General features: G+C 38.8%; 1 pseudogene across 1 annotated transcript in view; it reads left to right on the top strand.

Moving 5' to 3' along the window:
• The window catches only part of LOC149229841 (cycloartenol synthase-like), a 377687-nt pseudogene that overhangs the window by 266821 nt on the left and 97876 nt on the right, over positions 1-12990 (top strand). The window contains exons 13-15 of the transcript XR_016247969.1: positions 9755-9801; positions 9921-10064; positions 12014-12191. The product of XR_016247969.1 is annotated as a cycloartenol synthase-like (transcript). The remainder of the gene's footprint in view (positions 1-9754; positions 9802-9920; positions 10065-12013; positions 12192-12990) is intronic.

Below are 12990 nucleotides of genomic sequence, written 5' to 3'. Positions count from 1 at the left end.
TGATTCTCTAAGGTGACTCGTTCACCTATCATAGTGTTGCATCTCGTCTATTTGCTGCACATTACCGTGTGACACCTTGCTGTACTGTCACATGTGTTGAACCTTGATGACTGAGCTGCTCTCATCTTCATGCTGCTCATCATGCTGCATCTTCCATGGTCTTATTCATCATCAAGTTGCCCATGCTCATGATCTCATTCATCATTATGCTGCCCATGCTCATATCATCATGCTGCTTATTATGCTGCCCATGATCTCATACATCATGCTGCCTTCCTTCGGAGGCAAATGCTCTGGCTGTTTCGGCAGTTCTCGGTAGTTCTGGCTTTTCCAGCAGTTTTGGCTTTTCCGGCAGTTTCAATAGTTCTGGCATTTCCGGCATTTCCAGCTTTTCCGACTTTTTCGGTATTTCCGACTTTTCTGACGTTTCCGGCAGTTCCGGCAGTTCCGGCTTTTCTGGCTTTTCCGACTTTTTTGGCTTTTCCGGCTTTTCTGGCAGTTCCAGCTTTTCCAGCAGTTCTAGCTTTTCCGGCAGTTCTGATTTTTCCTGCAGTTCCCGCTTTTCTGGCAGTTCTGGCTTTTCCGGCTTTTCTGGCAGTTCCAGCTTTTCCGGCTTTTTCAGCGATTCCGGATTTTCCAGCAGTTCTGGATTTTCTGGCTTTTCTGGCAGTTTCGGCTTTTCCGGCAATTCCGGCTTTTCCGGCTTTTCTGGCTTTTCCTTAGGATCTCTCCTCCTACTAAAACCCAAAGACAAGTAGAGAGAGGAAGAGATCCAAGTGTGTGTAGAAATGACTTGAAGTCCTCTTCTATTTATACTAAAATGTAGAGGTTGAATAGACATGACTATTGGGCTTCTGAGCCTACATAAGTCACTGGCCGACTTAACAATTTGTCTATAACATAAATAAATTCATAACTTCATAAATACTTGTCGGAATTGGATGATATTTAGAGCAATCCTACACCTCTCAATGAGAGGGATCCAATAAAAATATCAGCTGCCATAAATAATATGACCCACATGGAGTTTGGCCCTAGTTGCCAATTTTAACAGAATTACCCTTCTCCCACAGGCAATCTCTGGCTAGACTTTCCCTATCAAAATTCGGCCTCCTGGAGCACTACGTCAACCTCTACATAGCTAGTTGGATGGATTTCTCTGGATTGGGCTTAAATGAAGTCGTTTTGCCTCTGGATGCTGAGAAAATCGTCTCTCCGACTCTCTGGGTCTCCTTCCCAGCCTCTAGAGTTGAGAACGAATTTTTCTCCTCTCCAAATCGATCTGCTTGACTGAAGCACTGAGCAGTCCCTCAACGCTGCCTCTCTGGGATAATTCGACTCACTTGCTATTGTCTTCCCGGATCTGGAAAATTTTTCTTCCGACTCTTGTCCCTCCAGCTCAATCACTGCTTCGATCTCACGGGCTCTCTCTCCGACAACTGATTGCTGCTACTTTGGAAATCGATCTGCTCATGAAATCGAACTGCTGAAGTGTTTTTTTCCAAGCCCCATCGACTTCTTGTTATAATCCTCTATTGAGAGTTCAATGACCAAGATTAGATCTTAATCGATGGCTAGGATTAACTTGAATCGATTCATGTGAATTTCTAGAACATTCACACCTTAACTTAATTCATTTTAATTAATTAGTCATATTCCCTAAGTTTAGACTTAGGAAATATTTAAAAACCGACTAATAATCTAATTAAGTCATTTCTAGGTGGAATTTCCAGAAACAAATTCTCGGTTTTGGAGATCTCATGCATTCTAGCCTCTCCAAAAAATTTCAAGGCTAGAACACATTCGATGCTATAAAAACTAACAACTGCTTCAATGTTGGATCAGGGATGGTTTCTTGGTGCAGCAGGAAGTAGAAGTCAGTAGCATTGAGCTCTGCAAAGATAGAGTATATGGTAGCTAGCATAGGCATGTGCAAAGCTATATGGCTTCGGAAGCTGTTGGTGAGCTTGTTCAGGCAAAGGATGGAGGCAACCAGTGTCTACTGCGATAATCAATGTTGCATCAAGCTCTCTGAAAATCCAGTGTTTCATGACAGGTCAAACACATAGATATTCAATGTCATTTCATTAGAGATTGTGTGCAACATGGAGCAGTCTAGCTACAATATGTTCCCACAGAAGAGCAGGTTGCAGATATACTCACGAAAGCTCTAGGAAGAGCTAAGTTTGTCTACTTCAGAGAGCAGATGGGTATAGTGGAGAACCTGTTTCAGTAGCAAGGAAAAAATGTTTTGGATGCTTCTCAGTTGTAGTAGCAGCAATAACAATGAGAGGGAATGTTAGTTGGGTTGCACTGCAGATGCAGAGTTGGCAGTAGTACAGTTTGTATCAATGTTTTAAGACTCCGACTCCGACTTCGACTTGGCCGAGGATCGACTCCGACTTCGACTCCAAAACGGTAATGACTCGGCCGGCTCGATTTCAATGACTCGGTCGTTGTAAAAAATACATTAAATATTTATTTTTTTTATAAAAAAACATAATTTTAAATATTTTAAACATAATTTTAAAGATTTTCATTCATGTTTCCAAACACACAGCATTATAATATAGATGGAAGACAACATATGATCAAAGTAGGCTCATGAACCAATCCATTATATCAAAATGGTACCCAATGGCAATACATAGTCAACTGTCATACATGATCAAAGACTCAAAACAAAATACAAATAACCAAGGAGGCTAGAAATGGCCTCTACAACAAAAGTAAACTGTGATGGTGACCAAACTCCAATACTAGTACTACTGGCTAGTAGCTACTGCCAGAGGAGCCAAGATCATCTCGACCAATCTCTGGATCATCATCATCAGAGTCAGACAAGGGGCCCCATGGCTCCTCCTCATCATCGTCTCCAACTGCAACTGTAGAAGTGGTGCCAGTACCACTAGCAGGCTGTGCAGCAGATGCAAGCTGAGATAGAGTAGATATGCGGCTGCGCTTCTGTCGTGGCTGAGCAGAGGAAGCACCTACAATTGGAGTCCTACTCCTTGCTGGCTGTGAGACTGAGGCTGGTGGATTGGGATCTGCATTCAACTGAACAGGCTGAAGTGGATGTTCAACTTCAAGTTCATCAAGATCCTCATCAGGATCAAACTCTGGTGGACGACTCTCCACTACCCAATCTGATGTTGGATCAATGTCTTCCAACACAATGGGATCTGAATCAGGTCTTTTGTTCAGCAATTGGTTTCGTTTGAGCCGAAGGTTGTATTGGACAAAAACTAGATCATTCAACCGTTTTTGATCCAAACAGTTTCTCTTCTTTGTGTGAATCCTCTCAAAGACAGACCAATTGCGCTCACACCCAGATGCACTGCAAGTTTGACTCAAAATACGAATTGCAAACCTTTGCAATTGAGGGCATTGGCCACCAAAGGCCTCCCACCATTGTGCTGCAAAAAACATAGGAGTGTAATGAATTATGAGTTAGATGAAGGCTGAAGCTCAACAAAATTACAAATTATATCTAACTTTCAAATTATAAATGATTTAACAAACTTTAATAAAAAAAGTAAAACTGTAAAACCATTAAGAAATTGAAAATTGAAATTTTTGTTTACCTGGCTCATCTGCTTCTCTTGCAATCTTTGCTAGGTTCTTCCCAAAGGTACCTGTTGCATTGCTGAAGGATGTGACCTGTTGATGTATCTCCAGCTGATCAGACTCCGATGGGATCATGCGTTCAATGCAATCAACCAGTCCATCTCTAACCTCCCCCCTCAAAGCTCCTGACTCCTTAGCTTTATAATGATACCGTGGGTTCAAAAAATACCCAGCTGCATGTATAGGGCGATGGAGTTGATTGTTCCATCTTTCATCAATGATTGCCCAAATGGGCCCATACTTTGCCACTCTATCCTTGTATGTTGTCTTTATTTGCTCCTTTGCTTGATCCATAGCCTCATAAATGAAGCCCATAGCCAACCTTTCCCCATCCACCAACCGCAACACCTTAACTAGTGGCTCAGCAAGCTTCACAATCTCTGCTGCCTTTCTCCAAAAAGTTTCTTCATGGACTTTCCTTTTCAATTCTTTGCCTTCTGGTTTGTTAGACCAATTGCTTTGATTCCATTCATCACTGGAAAACATCTTTTGCAAGTTTCTATGTTGGGAAAGCATAGATTGCAATGTCAAAAAATGTGTAGCAAATCTAGTGATGGCAGGCCTAATAATATCCTTGCCTCCAGTGTGTTTCCTCATGAGACTCAAAACCAGTGTATGATTGTAGATAAATTTTGTTATGCTTTTGGCATTATCTACAGTGTTTCTGACCCAATCTAATTTTCCAATATCCTCAAGCATGAGGTCTATGCAATGTGCAGCGCATGGGGTCCAAAAGATGGTCTTGTGTTTTTCCTCTAACAGTTTACCAGCAAGAACATAGTTAGAGGCATTGTCTGTGATGATTTGAACAACATTAGCCACCCCCACCTCCTCAATAACCTCATCCAATAGCTGAAACAACAAGTGGCCATCTTTTACCTTATCAGATGCATCAACTGATTTTAAAAACATGGTTCCCTGTGGGCAGAAGACAAGAAAGTTTATGATGGTACGGTTTCTTTGATCAGTCCATCCATCTGACATGATGGTACACCCTGTTCTTGCCCATGAGTCCCTGAACTCTTGCAAATACTCATTAATGGATTGAATTTCTTTTTTCAAACGAAACCCCCTTAGCTCTTGCATAGTAGGGCCTTTGAAGCCTTTTCCAGCAGCATGTATGGCATCAAACATAGGCTCATAATATGGTGAACGAGCAGCATTAAAGGGGATATCAGCATCATACCACCATCTAGCTATGTAGTCACAAGCAGTCTCCCTCGCTTCTTTCTTCCAATGGTCATCTAAAGTGGGCTGAATTTGACCTTTACTAACTTCAGGACCATGTGCATCTGATGGAGAGGAGGGATTGAAATAACTTTTGATAGTCACATCACCCTTTGTCAAATTCATTCTACCCTTTCCCTTATCTTGAACAGAACCAAAAGAGGGAGGAACATAACGGAAAGGGTTGGATGCCTCAGTTTGAGGGATAGAGGAAGAACCCTCAAAATCATAGTGGGGGTTGGTAGCCATCATTTTTTGTATCTCCCTCTTCCTCCCAATTTCAGCCTGTATCTCTTTTTGCCTAGCCTTATCTGCTTTAAATTTCTCAAAGCTGGCCAACAAATTCTTTCTAATCTCCCCAATTTCATCAGAGGTACATGCGGTAATTTGGCCTCTAATCCCTGCCAAGTGTTGTTTCAGCCTATTAATGTCCCCAGGACCTTCCTTAATTTTCCTATGGCAAAATTTGCAATGCATCTGACTATCAACCATTTCAACATATGCCCAAGCAGGATCTTTTGCTCTAGGTGCCATTTTTTGACTAGGAAAACAATCTGAAAATGAAAAAAAAAAAAAAAAAAATTGATTCAATGTTCATTTATTTGACAAAAAACACTCTCTAAGCTTTCTTGATATGCACCTAAAATTTACTAAGCAAAAACAGATTTATAGAGGTGGAAAAAAATACCTCCAGGCACAAACTGCCTCCTCAAGCTTGCTCCAAGAATCAGCTCCTCAATGCTGCTCCAAATGGCTGCCCAAGAAGCTCCTCACTCCAGCTACAATGCTCCTCCAAGACTCCTCACTGCTGCTCCAAAACAAGCTCAAGAACTGCTCACTAATTCTCAAAGAAGACTCTCACTCAAATGCATAAGACTGCTGTGAGTGAATGAGAGCATTTGGCTGTCTTAAATAGGGTTTGGGAGGGGAAATGGACCCCAAAAGCATTTAACAAATTACTATTACCCTTTAGAATCCATAAACTGCATTTAACTTTGTAAAAAATTACAAAAAAAGTGAAATTTTTTTAACTGTTACGCTGCCCAACCATCCCTACATTGACTCGGTCGAGTCATAACAGACCCGGCCGGGTTGACCGAGTCACATATGACTCGGCCGAGTCATTGGATGACTCGGCCGAGTCATATGTGACTCGGTCAACCGAACCGGGTAGCTCACCGTTTCATTGCCCAGGCCATCGACTCGGTTCGACTCGGCCGAGTCGGAGTCGATTCGGCCGTTTTGTAAAACAATGGTTTGTATAGTGCAGTTTCAGCAGCAACATAGATGTAGCATGGTTTAGCTATAGTTGATAGAAGATGAATTAGAGTTATTGCAGTGGTTGGTGGACAGTGGCAGGTAGCTACAGTTGTCAAACATTAGCAACACGGGGAGGATGTTATGGAGACAATTGGAGAACACCTTCCTCGCTAAGAGGGAGTGTTATTTTTTGTAGCATTGGATGGTGTTCTAGTCTCAAACTTTGTGGAGAGGCTAAAACACATGAGTTCTCCAAAACCAAAAATTATTTATGGAAATTCCATCTAGAGATAGCTCAATTAAATTTATTGACCATTATTTAAATTTTTCCTAAGTCTAACTTAGGAAAACTGGTTAATTAATAATAATTAATTGAGAAAGGTGACAATTCTCTAGAAACTCACACGGATCGACTTGGAGATGATCTTAGCTACCGATTAAGTTGTAATCTTGGTCGTTGAAGACTCAAGTGAAGATTATAAGATGAGGTCGATGGGTAGATGGAGAAACACACTTGGAGAGCGAGTTTCCCTTGGTAGTTCAGTTTTCCTGAGAGCAACATTCAACTAGAAAAGTTCAAGCCAGAGAGGGGACACATAGATAGAGAGGGGCAGAGACAATGAATCCGAAGGAAGTTTTCTAGTTCCAGAGAGACAACAGCAAGTGACAGAAGTATTCCACTCTGAAGCTGCACAAGGCCCCGCAAAAGCTTCAACACGTCAATTTGATTTAGCTAGAGAGGGAGTCAATTCGGCTTCCAGAGGTTGGGAAAGTCTTCCAGAGGTCTGGAGTGTCACTTCTAGCAACAAAGACATGTAGGATAACTTGATTAGAGCCAGAATAGAGCCGCACATGTGAGTGTCTATGCAACATTGGCACAAAAGGGCCTGTGCAGGGGTTGGACAACCAGTTTTTTGACAGGGTCAAGTGTCGGGATTGTAGGTGGAGAGAGAGAAATTTTCTCTCTAAATATTTTTGTCAGATCTTGTTGATTGGATAGCTAATTGGGCATTCAAAGATTGCACTCATAATTTCTCACTACTGCATAATAATAAAAACCCTTAGCTATTGCACCGGTTTTCCTACATTGGGTTTTTCTGGGGACAATCATCCAAAAATAGTTGTCATTTTTTATATGTGTGCTAGCATTTCTTAGTTTCCAACATTTTATTTTCGCAGTGTTTTATTTGTGAAAAAATTGCAGTGTGAATTATTCATTATTTTGCCATAACTAAATAAAATGAATAATAATTTTATCGTTAGAAGAATAATTTCCAGTCGCTGCATTTCAAGCGATTTTTTACAAAGGACAGTCGATGTTTGAGGGAAGATGAGAGCTTGATGGACTAGGATTTAGCCCGAGTTGTATTGGTCAAAGGACTGACTGTGTATTATAGTTTTGTACTGGGGTTTGTAAAGGGCCATAATCCCTGGTATAGGAAAATTATGGCTTTCTTTTTGAAGACTAATAAGGAACATGTTTTGGGCCATAAAATCTTATGTATTGTTGTTGATCTCATTGTTGTTATATTCTGCTGTGCAAAGTTGTTTTTGGTTGGGCATCTCTAGCGTGTTTGTGTTGCTAGCTAGGGCATAGACCAGAGACCTAGAGGGCGTGGAAACTTCAACAAACTCTGGTACCAAGCATTGGATACATCTTATCTTTAAGAGATGAATAATTGTTTTAGGGTTTTGAAAGCTTTAAATAAGGTTTTAATGTTCTTTTTGGCTAAGAATCTAGATATGTTATCAGTGGTTCCTTTTATATAAGGAAGAGATAAGAGAGCCCTTAGAGGGGGTAGAGGGTCTTTGGGGTAGTGTGAACAGGTAGATCTATAGGCTTTGTTGATTTGGGATGAAGAGTAGCCATTGTTGATAGGGGATTTGGTTAGGTGAGCTTTTTCTTTGGATAGAAATTGACGATCGAAAATTTTGACAGCTCTATTGAAGAGGGTTTTAAGGATGATTGACTTCTTAACAGGGTGATGATGAGAGTTTTCATGGAGGTAACGGTCTATGTGGGTTTTCTTGCGATACAATTGGAAGGAAAGGGAACTGTCAGGAAGCCGGTAATGAGGACATCCAGAAATGGTAGGGAGGAATGCTCTTCCAATTCCATAGTGAATTGGATATGCGAAGAGACGCTGTTGAGGTGATTAAGGAAATCCTAGAGGGAAGGAAGCCCAAGAGACCAGACTATGAAAGTATCGTCAACAAACCGATACCAACATTTTGGTTTATGATGCCACGAATTAAGGGCCATGGTCTCAAAATGCTCCATAAAAATATTTGTGACAATCAGACAGGGAAGATCCCATTGTCGCGCCTTCTGTCTATTCATAGCAAATACCTTTGTATGAGAAGAAAGCATCTGGTGTCATCACGATGAGTTTATCCTCTCATGAAGATCTGCTCTCCTCTTATCTTTGAGGGAATTGCGTAGGAGTCTGACGTATGGCTTACGTAGAGAACCGTGTACAAAGAATTGATGAAATAGTGAAAGAATTTCACAGTAAGTGCTTTAAAGTTTCCTGTGATTGCTTTGAAGTAGTACTGTAAGTGTATTTTCGAAGGAAGCGCAAGTTTTTCCTACACTTCTCAAAATTTCTGGTGAGACGGGGTATGTGCAAAGTCGTTTTGCATTTTCAGGACGCTAAAATCTATCTGTGTCTGCTTATTCAGACCCTGTTTCAGTGCTGGTGGTATTAAGGTAATTGCTTCTCTTTCTGTACGTATTAATTTTCTGTATAACATAAGGTTTTCGTTAAGAAAGATTGCTGTGATTGATCCACTCATGTCCTTTTACTTGCTTTGTGCTTTCTTTATGTATGAATATTGTGCGTTGGCATGCTGTGTTGCGTTCAGTTCTCTACATGATATGAATTGTGCTGTCCCTAACATTAAAAGATAAAGGACTTGTCTCTAAACTATGTTATAATATTCAAATGCTTTTATACGACTTGAAGATGGAGATAACAGGGATACATTTAGGGGTTATTTTCCTTTTTTTATAATGTTTGAAGAAATCCAGGGATGCTACTGACAGTGGATGACATTTCTCGGATTTGAATCAGATATCTATATGTAATTAGTCAAATGCCTAATAATATTATTAACGCGGTAATTTATTAAACTAACCCCTTAACCAACTTTTCTGCATTGTATGTTCTTGACCAATCGTCCCAAAATAAAGGAAAAAACTATTTGTGGATATGTAAAAAATTTCCATTGATATTTCCTGCAATTTTATCAATAAAGCATGACAGAATATCTTGCACATGGAATTTTCCCATAATTGTATGGTATGCTATATTATCTCAAAAGTATGCGATTTAGAGATAAATATTTTAGTTTCATAAATTACGAAGATTTACCAGCTACTTATAAGACAATAGCCACTGCTTAATGTTTTCCAAAATTTCGATCTTGCAGAGATACTTGGAGATTTTTGTATTAGTATACTTTAGTATCTCTAAAGCATTTCATTCAGTTTCATAAATTATGAAGATTTACAAATAACTTACTAGTCACTGCCCAAGGTTATCCCTAATAGAAATGCTTTGTATGACTCTAAGGCTGATTATTATCGTTATCTTTCTGCCAAGACTTAATGTGCACCCCTTGGCTCTATTCTTTTCAGAATTTCAATCCTGCAGAGATACTTGGAGTATTTTGTATTGACTATTCGTAAGTATATGAAATAGTTCTGTGTTATTTCTGTTTACATGTTTTCTGTGTATTATGTCATTCGCAACAGCTGCTGGTTAATTTTTTTTATTCTTTTGAAATATATGTGCAATTCTCAGGTATGTGGAATGCACATCATCAGCAATTCAAGCTCTTGCACTTTTTAAGAAACTGCATCCACAGCACCGACGTAAAGAAATAGAAGAATGCATTTCAAATGGCAGTCGGTACATTGAAAATATGCAAAGGCCTGACGGTTCATGGTAAGATCTTATGTTAAAAGAAATGCCCATCAGTATGACTATTAAAAAAGGAAGCATGCCTTTCCCAATTTGGTTTAAATAGGAAAAAATGTTCTGTTAGAGCTATGTGTTGATGTTTTTTTTCTTTTTTCATTGGTAATTATAGTCTAAAATCATATAGACAATAATATAAAACATGGAAAGCAGGGCTGCAGTTATGATAATGCTTGTTCAAGAATCAAATATTTCGATTCAGACATTAATCAAAATATTTGAAGTTGCATGTAGATTGCATCATCTAGTGAAATATGAAACTTTGTGTCATTTAGTGAAATCTTTGCAGCACTACTACCAATTTTACTGCAGTTCCATGGAAATCTAAATTGCAGTACAGTTCCGGGGAGAACATATGGTAGTTGATGAGGATAGGCGGATCTGCTACTGGTCTATAGCTGTCCAATATTGAACCTGTACTTATTTTTCCCTCGTTATATTTACTATCATTTTTAACATTTTAGAGTTATCTCATAAACATGGATTGGGGATGCTTGACGTATTGTCTTGCTGTAATACAAATAATGTAATTTTCAATTCCGTTGACCACCTTCCTCATCTTTGGAAGTTAATACAATTCATATCTTTATTTCTTTGTACTAGTATTTTCTTACAGCACTATCTACAAGCTACATGAGACGTGCAATAATGTTTCAGACAAATTGTAATGCTATGAGCTAAATTGGTATAATTTGTTCCCTTTTCAAGTGTTTTGGTGCCATTTATTTCTTTTCTCTTTTGTTTTACCCATCCCATCTGTATGCTTCAATATCAATTTGTTGCTACTACATCAGTCCTCTAAGTTCTTTTTTATTTCCTTGTTTCTTATTCTATTGTGGATATCTAGCAGCTCTAGCTTTGGCACTCTTTATGATCCATGCAAATCTATACAAATAGCAGGTCATCATATTACATAAACATCTAAACGAACAGAGATATTTTCTCAGGTTGGAAATGATATTAGTATTCTAAGGCTTCTTTGCTTATATTGTTAATTGGTATCTCCATTGATCATGTTGCACCTTAATTGTTTTCCTTGGATGCTTCTCCAAATCTTCTCGCCTTGAAAGGGGGAATGATTATGATGATCGGGGAGGATATATATTGGCAGTACGTCCAAAGCACTGTCAATATATATCAAATGAGACCCTAATGTCCTGAGACTAATCAAATGAGACCCTAAGACTAGACTAGGGTCCTTGAAATCATCTATCCAGACCATTTGTGGGACACTCAAAAGAAAGGACTTTAGTCCTTGTGTTGTGCTAAGGTGAGCTTTGTGTATAGATATTGCAAGGTGCAAAAATATATATGATAGGTTCATGCAAGGCTAGTGCAAAGCGCAAATTCCATAGACCATACGTTGCAAGTGTTAGGTGTGCAAAGCACAAATTCCATACACTGCAAGTGTTAAGTGAATAAACTACAGTAAATGTATAAGGTGCTATAAATGACCTAATGAGAAATGATATAATTGAGAGTCTAACATGGACAACCTATCCTGTCCTCCCTGTGATTTATATTCTCAGCAGTGTTAATGTAATATTTCATATTATCTCCACTCTCGTGTTTAGGAATCTGTGGATAAAAACTTCCCTATCTGTGGTTATATATGTAGCAATCATGCAATCTCATAAGCCATTAGTGGTTGTTACTGGACATAATAAGTTTTACTTCATTTTTTCTCTCGTTTATGGAAGTATTGTGTTTTTGTTTATCCCTTGTGCACTTTTCTGATTGTTGAGGTGGAAAATTCATAAACATGATTTTAGATAATCAAGAGTTCGAGTGATAAAGTTAGAACTGGTTAAAGTTTTAAAATTTCAATTCAATTGCTCCAACTAGGTAATTGTAATAAGCAATTTCGAAACTGAAAGTGAAAACAATTTTATGTTGGTGGAACATGCTTCTCGCAGGTATGGTTCGTGGGGAGTCTGCTTCACATATGGTACATGGTTTGGTATTCTGGGTTTAATGGCTGCTGGCAAAACCTACCAAAACTGTTCAAGAATTCGTAAAGCTTGCGATTTCCTTCTTTCAAAGCAGCTTCCTTCTGGTGGTTGGGGAGAGAGTTATATTACATGCCAAAAGCAGGTGACATCTTCTTTGGTGGTTTTTTTTTATTGCATGTGTAATGTGCAAATGAATCAGAAAGTCTCATCAAGGAAGGTTTTTTGTTTAAGTGGTTGAAGCAACACTGCTGATAGGATATTTTCAGCGTGATGATTACTTCGTTTAGATAACTAGAATTTCCTGAATAGCACTGCTGTATGGCAACATCAGAAAGATGAGATAATAGTTTACTGTTTAATTTTCAGGCCTCCGTGAAAGTTAATCTTATTTGTGGTGTCCTTGTAAATGTACGTTCTCTGTTTTGTGTTGCATAGTTTTCTACTATAGTTTTATGGAGAGATTTCCATTGTGGTCAATCATTAATTCATTTAGGGCTTGATTTTGCAAGGCGTTATCCATACCCTCTATATTTCAGAGTTTGAAATATCTAATATGATTGTAATCCTTTTCCCACTTAGAAATTAGAACTGGTCAACTATTAGATATTCATTTCTTCTGTTCTTCCGTAGGACCTGGCAAATTGTTGTAAGGATAACAATCCATCCTTTTATTCAAGGATTGAGTGACCTGTACCCTTGCATATGTGTGGTTTTTATTGATGATGAAACATAGGTAATTGGTCCACCTGACTAATTCCTATAATACTCAATTTTGAAATACTAGTAGGACCTGGCAAATTGTTGTAAGGATAACAATCCATCCTTTTATTCAAGGATTGAGTGACCTGTACCCTTGCATGTGTGTGGTTTTTATTGATGATGAAACATAGGTAATTGGTCCACCTGACTAATTCCTATAATACTCAATTTTGAAATACTAA

This window comes from Pinus tabuliformis, chromosome J (assembly GCF_031772625.1).
Source record: "Pinus tabuliformis cultivar Carrire ecotype Pingquan chromosome J, CPIR1, whole genome shotgun sequence".
Taxonomy (NCBI): domain Eukaryota; kingdom Viridiplantae; phylum Streptophyta; class Pinopsida; order Pinales; family Pinaceae; genus Pinus; species Pinus tabuliformis.
This window is presented reverse-complemented; position numbering and strand designations above follow the sequence as displayed.